This window comes from Mycteria americana, unplaced genomic scaffold (assembly GCF_035582795.1).
Source record: "Mycteria americana isolate JAX WOST 10 ecotype Jacksonville Zoo and Gardens unplaced genomic scaffold, USCA_MyAme_1.0 Scaffold_39, whole genome shotgun sequence".
NCBI lineage: Eukaryota > Metazoa > Chordata > Aves > Ciconiiformes > Ciconiidae > Mycteria > Mycteria americana.
The window spans coordinates 1921905-1933076 of NW_027445626.1; positions in this window are offsets into that span (position 1 = coordinate 1921905).

Here is an 11172-nt window from a genome sequence, read left to right on the forward strand (position 1 = left end):
CCTGCTCACGTCTCTTCAGAAGTGATTTCAAATTCATCTTGGGAACCTCCTGTGCTTTGGCCACTTTATCTGTGATGACCATGTTTGTCCATGTCTGCATCCACTCCACTTCCCCAGAGGCATGAACCCAGCCTGCCTGACCCAGAGGCCTGTTCACGTGTGTCTGGCACAATGGTACAGCTGGCTTCTCGTGTCGCACCTCTGTAATAAAAGGGGATTTCCTCATGGTGGTGTCTGGAGGTTGGGCTCTTCTTCCAAAGCTGAGCTCAGGCTGAAGAAATTGCCCCCACAATGCCGTGCTGCTTTGCTTGGGTTCTCCCCATGGGATGAGGGGAGGAGGGCATGTGGCAACGTGTTAGAGAATGGGCCTGGGCTGAGCCTTCACCTGTGGGTGCCCAGTTCCACCCGAGATGGTGAGTGATCAACAGGGATCTGCCTGGGACTGTCACCCCATGGCTTTCAGGCACCACAGCCCGCTCGCTCTGCAGAGCAATACCAACAGCATGGGACCCTGTGGAGGGCACAGGGAGGAGGAAGGAGCGGCAAATCAGGCCAGCATGGACAAACTTCCATGGTGAAAGGCTCTCTGGGGGCAGGGACATGTCTGGAGAAGAGAAAGCAGCAACTCTGTGCTTCTGGGAGGGAATAAATGACAAAGAGATATCTATTTCTGAATGCACCAGCTCGGGCAGGCTTCTCTATTGCTTGGGTGGCTGGAGCAGCCTGAGGATGCCCTGGGCCAGGAGCCTTTTCCTGGGAGTGGGGCTGGCACAGAGGGGTTTGCTGGCCGTGGACAATAAGGCTGTCTTGGAGACAGGAGCAGACACTGGCCTCCATCTCCTCATGCCATGGCTGGCCCTCAGCCCTGGGACTGAGACACCTCTCTGCCTCTCTGGCAGGAGCTACTGTGAGCTGCAGAGGGGCTGGGGCTGTGGGGTTGAGTGTGCAGAGCTTTGCAGTACCCATCAGTGGGCACTGCCATGGGGTCAGCCCAGAATGGGCTGCTTTTCTGGGCTGGACAGAGATAGATGGGTAGGGGACGGAAAGTGCTGGGGACCACCAGATAGGGACGGGGCTGGGCTGGAAACTACTTGGGAGAGGAACACACTGAAGTTAGCTGAGCTGCCTGACCATGCAGGGTGAGGACTCACACCAGGGGGTTGCTGGTGCAGAGTCAGGGCTTGTGGAAGGCAGCGGAGACTTGCAGACACAGGAGAGAGGAGGCTGGTCTGTTGTCTTTGGTGGCATGGACAGCTGGGGAAGGTGCCCCAGGGCATTTGTAACACAGACAAACACCACCACCCCCAGTGCCCGGTTGCACCACAGCACTACCCTTCAAGTGACATTTCCTTTTTCCTCATGCCCAGGCTCAGACTCCAAAGCTTTTCCTTTCTCATGCTGTTTCCTCTACAAAGGAAATCTTCATCCTCTCTGAAAGCCCCCTTCAAGCAGCTGCAGGCCATGACAACATTGTCCTTGGCCTCTACATCAGGAGGCCAAAGCAGCCCAGGTCCCTCAGCCTCTGCACACAAGTCATGGGATTCAGCCCCTTCACCCCATCTTGGCAGATGTCCTCTGCACCTTCTCCAGGTCCTCCCCACTCCTGCAGAACATGGAGCCCCACCCCAGCACAGATTAGTTCAGATGTGGCCACACCCCTGCTGAGTCAAGGGAGGAGCTAACTCCCCTTGTCTGGGTGGCCATGTTCCTCCTAATATTCAGCCCTATATGCAGCTGGCCTGATTCGTGGTCAACATGCTGCACTGGCTTCCTATAGCATCCCTTGTAGCAACCACGCCTTCTCCTCAGGCTCACTCCTCAGCTGGTCAGCTCCAAGCTTGCCTTGCTACATGGGGTTATTCTGCCCCTGATGCAGGACTGGCCACTTCTCCTTGCAAAACGTGGTGAGGTTTCTGTTGGCCACCCTGTCCTGTGGTGCCTCTAACAAGATGGCAGCATGAGGAACTGCAGGACAAGACGGATAATAAAAGGAGGCCCTAGTCTAACGGACTTGCAGAGCAAAGTAAGAATTCGCAATACAGCCATCCCAGACACACCAACAGAGGGCACCAGGCAAGCAAAGCCAGGGCCAGTGGGCAAAGGGAAAACAGAGGTGGGCTTCTTGTGTGGGAGGGTTGGAGGATGACCAAAGGGGAGGGGGGAAACATGGAAGAAGGAAGTTGGAGGTGAAGCAAAGGGTTCAGCCAGGGCTGTTTGTGGGCACCTGTCAAGTAGCCCTCAATCTCATTTCTCCAGCAGGGAAATCAGCATGGCTGGGCACACCTCTGATGTGCCTCGACAGGAATGCACACAGTGTGGGCAATTCCTGAGCTATAATCTCATTTAGATACCCAAGACACAGCCAGATAGCTCACATCACTGGAGGTTGGCCATGGATTGAAGCAGGCTCTTTAGGAAGAATGGGGCAGGTTGGTGAGGAGGGGAATTTCACTGTGTGTCAAGTCAATATGTGAGTGAGCAGAAGGACAGCATGGAGCTCTGCCTAGAGCCAGGTGAGAGCTGATGGATCAGGATTAGTAGGCAGACCAACGCGGATAACATTGTAGTTGGTGTCTGCTATGGACCAACCATATCAAGAAGAAGCAGCAGATGAGGCCTTCTTCAGACAAGTAGAAGCAGGTTCTCATTGCAAGCCCTGGTCCTCATGGGGGACATTATCCAGTCAGACGTCTGCCTGAGGGGCAGCACAGCAGGGCACAAGACACTCAGGAGGCTTCTGGAGGGCACCAAGAACCTCCCAACCATTCAGCGAGAGTGTGAGGAAAGACAAAGTCCACCTCGACCTCAATCTGGTAATTCAGTCTGGACATGAAGGGCATCAAGACAGGATTTAACAACGACATCAGCAGCAAAAGGAAGGCTCGGGAAAATGTTTGCCTGCTGCTAGATGAGGCAGGGGCCCTGGTGACAGAGAGCACAGAAAGGGCCAAGAAAGGGCCATGCCTTCTTCCTCTCTGAGTTTACTGGTAAGAACAACCTGCAGGAATGCCAGGCCCCCAAGACCAGAGGCAGGGCAAGGAAGACTTACCCTTGGTGCAGCAGTCTCAGGTTAGGGAACATTTAAAGAAAGTGCACGTGCATAAGTCCTTGGGACCTGAGGGGATGCACTCGTGAGTGCTGAGGAAGATGGCTGATGTCATTGTAAGGCCACTTGACATCATGTTGGAAATGTTGTGGGGATTGGGCGAGGTTCCTGAGGACTGGAAGAAAGCAAATGTAAACCCTATCTTGAAGCAGGGCAGGAAGGAGGATGCAGGGAGCTGTCAGCCTGTCTCCCATGATACCCCTGTAGACAAGCTGAGCAAGTATGGACTAGAGAAGTGGAAAATGAGATGGATGGAAAAGTGCCTGAATCCCAGAGGGCTGTTTCCAGTGGCACAAAGTCCAGCTGGAGGGTAATCACCAGGGTTGTAGCCCAGGGGTTGATGTGGGTCCCGTTCTATACAGCCTTTCATTGGAGTCCTGGAGGATGGGACCAGGGGCATCGTGAGCAGGTTTGTGGATGATAGAGAACTGGGAGGAGTGGCTGGTACAGCGGCTGGTTGCACTGCCGCTCAGAAGGACGTGGGCAGGCTGGAGAAGTGGGCAGAGAGGAAGCTCATCAAGTTCAACAAAGGGAAAGACAAAGTCCTGCCCCTGGGCAGGCATAACGGCATGGACCAGTACTGGGGGCTGGGGGCTGACTGCCTGGAAAGCAGGTTTCTAGAGAAGGATCAGGGGGTCGTGGTGGCTAACAAGCTGGCCACGAGCCAGCAGTGCGGCTGTGTGGCAAAGCAGGCCAACAGCCTCCTGGGCTTTGTTCAGGAGAGGTTTGCCAGCAGGTGGAGAGAGGTGATCCTTCCCCTCTAGTCAGCACTGCTGAAGCCACATGTGGAGTGCTGTGTCCACTGCTGGGCTGCCCAGTACAAGAGAGACATGGAGTGACTGGAGCGAGTCCAGGAAAGGGCCACAAAGATGATGAAGGCACACAAGCATCCTTCAGGAGGAGAGGCTGAGAGAGTTGCGACTGTTTAGCCTGGAGAAGGGAAGGCTCATGGGGATCTTGTCCATGTGTATCAATACCTGATGGGAGGGAATGAAGAAGAGGGAGCCAGGTTTTTCTCCATGGTGCCCAGTGACAGACAAGGGGTAGCAAGGGAAGCACAGGAACTTCCATCTCAACCCAAGAAAACACTTTTCTGCTGTGAGGGTGGTTGAACACTGGAACAGGTTGTCCAGAGAGGTTGTGGAGTGTCCATGCATGGAGATATTCAAAATCCAGCTGGACCCTGTATTGGGCATCCCGCTCTAGACTAGACGAGGCCATCTCCAGAGGTGCCGCCAAGAAGAGTCAGAAGGAACCAGTGGAGGTGTCTAGTGCTACGCTCTGCTCTGAGCAGGGAGAGCTTGTCCGTTAGATCAGGTTGGTGAGTGCTTTTCCCACTGGAGTATTGAGAATGTCTGGGCCCCAGACCCAGACGATAAAGATGTGGTAATTTTCCTTAAACCTCATGTGAAATTTCCCTGCCTGCTTCTTGTCCGCATTGTCTCTTGTCCTTGTCTTTCCTTCCTGACTGCCAGACACATCCTCATGCCTACTGTGAGCAAGGGCAGCCACAACCTTCTCTCCAAGTGTGGCAACACCAAGATCCCCTGTGACTGCACAGCCAGGCATTGTGGCCAGCTCTGAGCAGAGAGACACCCTGGGGGTCCCTGCCTGGGCTCAGAGGAGGGCATGTGGAGACACCCAGCAACTAACACAGAGGGAATGTGGTGGTGCCTGTGGGCTGACACCGAGGCAGCATTTGGGGCAGAATGGGTGAGCAGAGAAGACCTCCAGCAGCTCCTCTGCATACCTGGTCAGGGAGTAATGCACTTGGTGGTGCTTCTGAGAGAGGATGGTGGCATGGGAGGGGAGGTACTAAGAGCTGTGGTGCAGGGCACTGGGCTCAGAACTAGGTCTGGGGTTCCCAGCAGGCAGTGCCAGTGGCTACAGCCCCAAGAGACCCCTGGCCATGGAGAGAGCATCAGCGAGTCTTGTCCCAGCTGTGGAGAGCTGCTGTGGCTGCAGAGAGGTTCCTGGGAGTGCTGGGGTCAGTCCTGGCTGCCCTGCACCTCCCAGCCCAGCATGTCTCTTGGGTCTCCGCAGCAATCGCACTGACTGGGGTGACAGCCCTGCCTGGCTGGGGATTGAGGGCAATTTAGGGTTTCCATCAGTGTGGGAGGTTCTTGCAGCAACGTGGCTTTTGTTGAGATCGCTGTCCCTGTCCCTGGGCTGGCCCACACCTGCATCCCCACATGTGGCCCTAGACCTCTGCTGTGCAACCACCACTTGGGACAGGGTGCATTCAGGGCTGGGGAAAAATCCTCCCGGCACAGTTCCCACAAGCGACCTCAGTGCCTCATTCCCCTGCAGCCACCCAGCTTTGACTGCCCACCCCAGCACCCGACCCCTTCCCTGCCTTGGCCATGGCCCCTGTGAGGGTTTGCAGACAGCCCTGCTCTGGGGTCTGCTGGGGTCTGCCAGGGTGTGGGGATGTGTGAATCCATGCAGGTCTGGATGTTCCCCCAGTGCAGACACTGAGCCCAGCAAGAGGACAGAGCTGGTCCAGTACTGGGGAGAACCCCCAAAACTTCCCCATGCCCCCCCCAGCTTACTTTTCCTGCAGCCTTTGCAGCTCCACCCGTAATTCTTCATCGTCGCTGTCTGTCTCCGCATCACTGCTTATGGGGGATGATGGGGATCTGCGGGGTCGAAGGGGGGCAGATGGCAGATGGGGGGTCCCCCGCTCCTCCCCCATTTTCACTTTCTGAAATGGGGTCCTCCCAAGCGCTTTTGGTTTTGGGGGTTGATTGATTTGGGTTTCGTTGACAGCTGGAAGAGGATGGTGACTAGTATGGACACTAGGAGCTGGGGGGTGCTGGGGGCTATTTGGGGCATCGGTGGGGTAGTGTTGAGTGTCCCTGGGGCAGTTGGGCATCAGTTGGTGGTCCGTGCGGGCAGGCCTGATCTCCCTGTGGGCAATTCTGGGTCCATGGGGGCAGTTTGGGGTCCCATGGCATGTGGTTTTGGGGTCAGTGAGGAAGTTAGGGGTCCCTGGTGTTGTTTTGGGGGTTTCTGGGAGTAATTTGTGAGTCCCTGGGGGCAGTTCGCAGGGTTGTGGTGTAGTTTGGGGGTCGCTTGGGTGATCGGGGTGTCCCTGGGTTAATCTGTGTGTCCCTGAAGATGCTGGGCATCCCTAGAAAGTGGTGGGCCCTGGGGGAGTTTTGAGGTCCCTGGGACAGTTGGGGAGTCCTGGGGCAGTTGCGGAGTCCCTGGGGTAGGTTGAGGTTCCATAGGGATAGTTTTTGGGGTCCCTGAGGTAATTTGGGGTCCCTGAAAGCAATTCAACTGGTCTTAGGGGTAGTTTGGGTGTCCCTGGGGGCAGTTTTAGGCATCCCTGGGGTAGTTTTGAGGGTCCCTGGGGATAATTCAAGGAGCTTTAGGGGCAGTTTGGGGGTCCCTGGTGCAGTTTGGAATCAGTTGGAGGTCCCTGGGTGCATTTTGGGGGTCCTTAGGGATGTTGTAGTTCCTTGGGGGTAGTTTTATGGGTTCCTGGGGTAGTTGGGGGTCGCTTGGGGAAGCTGTGGGGACCCAGGGGCAGTTTGGGCTTCCTCGGGGTAATTTTGGGGGTCCCTCGTATAGGTTGAGGGTTCCCTGTGGTAGTCTGGGGATTCCTGGGACAGTTTTGTCATCACCGGGGCAGTTTAGAGGTGTCTGGGGGCAATTTAGGGTCCCTGAGGCAGTTTTGGGTGTCCCTGGGTGTAATTCAGCTTCCCTGGGGATAATATGGGGGCCTCTGGGGCAGTTTTGGGGTCCCTGGGGGTAATCTGGGGGCCCCTGGGGTAATTTTGGGGCAGTTTGGGGGCTCCACAGAGCAACGTGGGGGTCCAAGGGGGTGCTCCCCCCAGCCCCCCGGGGAACCCCCCAAAACACTCACCTGGCAGCTCCCCCGATGGGGGGGGGGTCCCCAAGGTCCTCCACCTACCTGTGGGACAGGAGCGGGTGTAAATGGTGGGGATATATAGGGGGTAGCTATGGGGAGTGGTATATATGTAGAGGGGTATATATGGGGAGGGGTATATATGGAAACTGTATATATGGGGATATATTTGGAGATTATATATGGGGAGGGGTATATATGGGGGTCTATATGGAGAGTATATATATGGGGGTATATACGGAGGGTATATATATGGGGGTGTATAAGGGGCATATATATGGGGAGGGGTGTAAATATGGTTATAACTGAGGGGCTATAAAAAGGGGGGTATAAATGGTGGCTATAAATGGGGAGGGCTATATAGGGGGTATCTATGGGGAGGGGTGTAAATGAGGTTGTAAAATGGTTAAAAAGGGGGGTATAAATTGGGGTATAAATGGGGGGTACATATGGGGAAGGGTGTATATTGGGAGGGGTATAATGGGGAGGAGTGTATATGGGGGTATATACAGGGAGAGGTATATAGGGGCATATGGGGAGGGTAATACATGGTGGGTATATGGGTAGCATAAAGAGGGGGTATAAATTAGGGAGGTATAAATGGGGCTGAGAAATGGAAGGGCTATAAATGTGGGGGCTATATGTATATGTGTCGGGGGGCTATGTGTCCCCCGCAGCAGAGAGGGGCTGTCGCAGTCACCGGGCCCAACGTTTGATCTTGCTTTCCCGGGTCTTCTTGCTGACGAGGTTTTTCAGGCAGGGACAATTAAACCCCAGGGTGAAATACCGTACCCCCACCAGTGGTGGGATGGCCCGTGGTCCACTGGGGTGTGGGGTCCTGGACAAACAGGGTGCTGAGGTGGCCACCAGCACCCCCAAAATGTCTAGGGGAGCCAGGGGGGTGGGGAAAATGATTGCTGCTCTTTGAGGGACACCAAAGTCTTGGGGTTTGAGGGACATCAAGGTCTTGGTGTTGGGGGTGGTCATTGATGGTCCTTGATGAACACCAAAGTCTAGGGGTCTAGGGCTGGTCATCAATGGTCCTTGAGGGACACCAAGGTCTTGTGGCTTGGGGACAATCATCTCCAGTCCTTGAGCAATGTCTAGGTCTTGGACTTTGGGGACAATCATGTCCAGTCCTTGAGGAACACTAAGGTTTTGGAGTTGTGGATGGTTGTCTCTGGTCTTTGATGTGTCTTACGTCATGTCTGAGTAGCTCATAGGCCTGGAGTAGGCCCATGGCATGTGTAGGTGCTTCTTCTAATGCCACAGCTGCCTGAGGAGCTGGTAGGGCAGGAGCAGGCCCATAGTTTCTGTAGGTGGTTTTGAGGTCATTGGTGCCTGAATGGCCGATAGGCCAGGAGCAGGCCAATATCAGAGGTAGATGCTATGACATCCTCTGTGGCTGAGTAGCAGATAGGCCAGGGGCTGTGCATGAGCTTGTGATGTCACTGCTGCCTGAGTAGCTGGTAGGCCAGGAGCTGGCACATAGCTTCTGTAGGTGCTCCTGATGTCACCAAAATAATATTTTGACCATGCCCAAATACGGCTTTTTGGAAGAAACATCAGGAGCAGAAGTCCATACACCGCACACACACGTGTGACACTGTAACTCATGCACACACAGTGCCAGCAGTAGGAGGGTGTGAGGTCACCATCAGGATAACCCATGAGCACACAGCAGTGGCCGTGGTCACGTCACCAATGGCACCCCATGGCTGTGGGGCTCGGTGCAGAGCGTCCGTGTGCTGTCACAAGGGCTTCACGGAGGACGGGAGCTGCCCGGCCCAGTGCCTGCGATGCCGAAGGAGCAGCCCCTGCAGCCCTGGCTGGAGCAGTCGGGGTGGGGGTGGCTCGGGGACCCCGCAGGGATGTGCCTGGGCACGGCGCCAGGAGGAAACCACAGACTTCCTGCCTGGGCGCTGCGGGGGGAGCGTGGGGAGTGCTGCGAGGCCACGTGGGCTGTGGTTTGTGCACCTGCAGGCTGGAGCTCCCGATGCGCCCGCGGGGAATAACGGCCCCTTGGTGACACGCTGACAGTCAGGGATCTGTCTGAGCCTCTGGGCTGCACGTCTGCTGCCAGGGCAGGGACACGTCCCAGCTCCGGCTCCTCCGAGGGACCCTCCATGGGGCTCTCCAGGGAAGGAAGGGTGAGGCAGCACTCCTGGGACGGGGCTCTGGCCTGGGCTAAGGCCCTTTCCCAGCTGCTGCTCCCAGCACAGCGGGGTCTGTAGCAGGGACAGGGGCTGTTTCCTTCCCTTCCTGACACAGCCTCCGGCGCAGCCCCAGCCCTGTGCTTCCCACGGCACGAGGGTGGCTGGACACTCTCACCTTGGGCTCTTGGCTGTGCCTGGCATAGGAGATGCTCAGTGCTCCTGGTTGAGAAAGCAGGGTTGAGGGGGTGAAAAATCCATTTACCCCCACACAAGCAGCCCTGTCCTGTGACGGCCCCCCACCACGGTGACGTGACACCTGTAGCAGAGCCGTCTCTCATATATGGTCATGAATGGCGCTGGAGAAGTTCATTGGAGGGCCGGGCTGTGTCGGAGGGGAGATAGCTCCCGATAATGTCGAAAAAGGCCCTGCTGCTTTGATTGGCTCATCCTGTAGCTGGGCTGGCATCTGCAGAGATATATTGCCCTCCTGTCGTCATTGTCCCCAGGAGTCCCCAGGAGCCGTGGCAGGGAGTGTGGCAGAGCAGGGATGTGCTGGCAGGGCAGGAGGCTCAGGATGGGCACAGAGGGAGTCCTGTCCCCTCGGATGCTGGGGCTGCTCCTCTGGGTACAGCTGTGCAGCGGTAAGTGCCAGTTCCATTGTCCCCCAGCCCAGGCCCAGCGGGTAGCAGCATGGCCATCGGGATGTGTCCGGGAATGGGGTTTCTTTGCAGGTGCTACTGAGGTGAGGGCCAGAAGGTGCTCAAGTCCATGGAGCCTGTGCCTGCCTGTCTGGGTTGGGGAGAGCATGTCCTTTTCCAGGGCTCCGGTGTTTGGGGCAGCCTGTGCCTGGCTGGACGCAGAGACACCCTGTCCTGGGGTAGCCTTTGGGGACCCCCTGTTCCCCAGCACTGTGCCTCTGGAGCCGGTGGTGGCCTAGCTGGGGATGGCAGCAGGCAGAGATCCCCAGGGCACTGCCAACCTCTGGGGTACCCCAGAGGCTTTGTGTGCTGCTCACTGCCCCCTTGTTCCAGGGGACCCTGAGCCCATGAGGGCAGTTTGTGCCCCGCAGAGAGAAGGGGACGGGGGCATCTGCGTCGAGAGACATCCTTCCTGGAGGGCCTGTCCCAGTGCAGGGCTGGGCTGACACCAGGGGCGAGGAGGGGATGTGGGTGTGGGGATCACTGGAATGGTCTTGGTGGGAACAGGGAAAGCCCTGGGGGTGGGGGTGGGTTTGGATGGTGGCAGGGCAGGTGGTTTGCATGGGAAGCTGCAGGGCTGTGTACACGGGGCTGTTCAGGGGGTGCTGGGCTGGGGAAGAGCGGGTGCCCTGTGCAGGGCTGGGCACAGTGTGCAGGTGTGCGTGGGCAGGGGGCAGGTGGCCGTTGGGGTGGGAGAAGGTGCCTTGTGCGGTGGGATGGCGAATGACCCAGCAGGGCCAGACCTGCACACCCCCAGCCTTGCACAGCCCGTGGGGATAGAAGGGATCCCCGCACCACACAGGGGACAGCCTGGAGGGGAGAGGGCTCCCAGCCTGGCACCTCTGACATGGCCTGAGCAGGGGGTTCCCCCAGACCTGCAGTGCTGTGGCTTGGAGCTCTCCTGACCGGTGCCATGTTGGTGTTTGAAGGGGCTGCAGAGGTGAGGCTGGTGAATGGCGACAACGACTGTGCTGGGAGAGTGGAGGTGAAACATGAGGGCCAGTGGGGGACCGTGTGTGGTGGCTACTGGAGCATGAACGACGCGGCAGTGGTTTGTAAGCAGCTGGACTGTGGGTCTGCTGTTGGAGCTCCTCAGTATGGACACTTTGGGCCAGGATCTGGCCCCATTTGGCTGGATGATGTTGGCTGTAATGGAACCGAGTCTGCCCTGTCTGACTGCCCACACAGAGCATGGGGTGAACATGACTGTGATCACAGATTCGACGCTGGAGTGAGGTGTTCAGGTAAGGCGACAGCCTGTTCTCCATCTTTAGGGTGGGTCAGGGGAAGGGACCTGGCTGTGCCCTCAGGGAGCAACAGGCCAGGACCTGACGC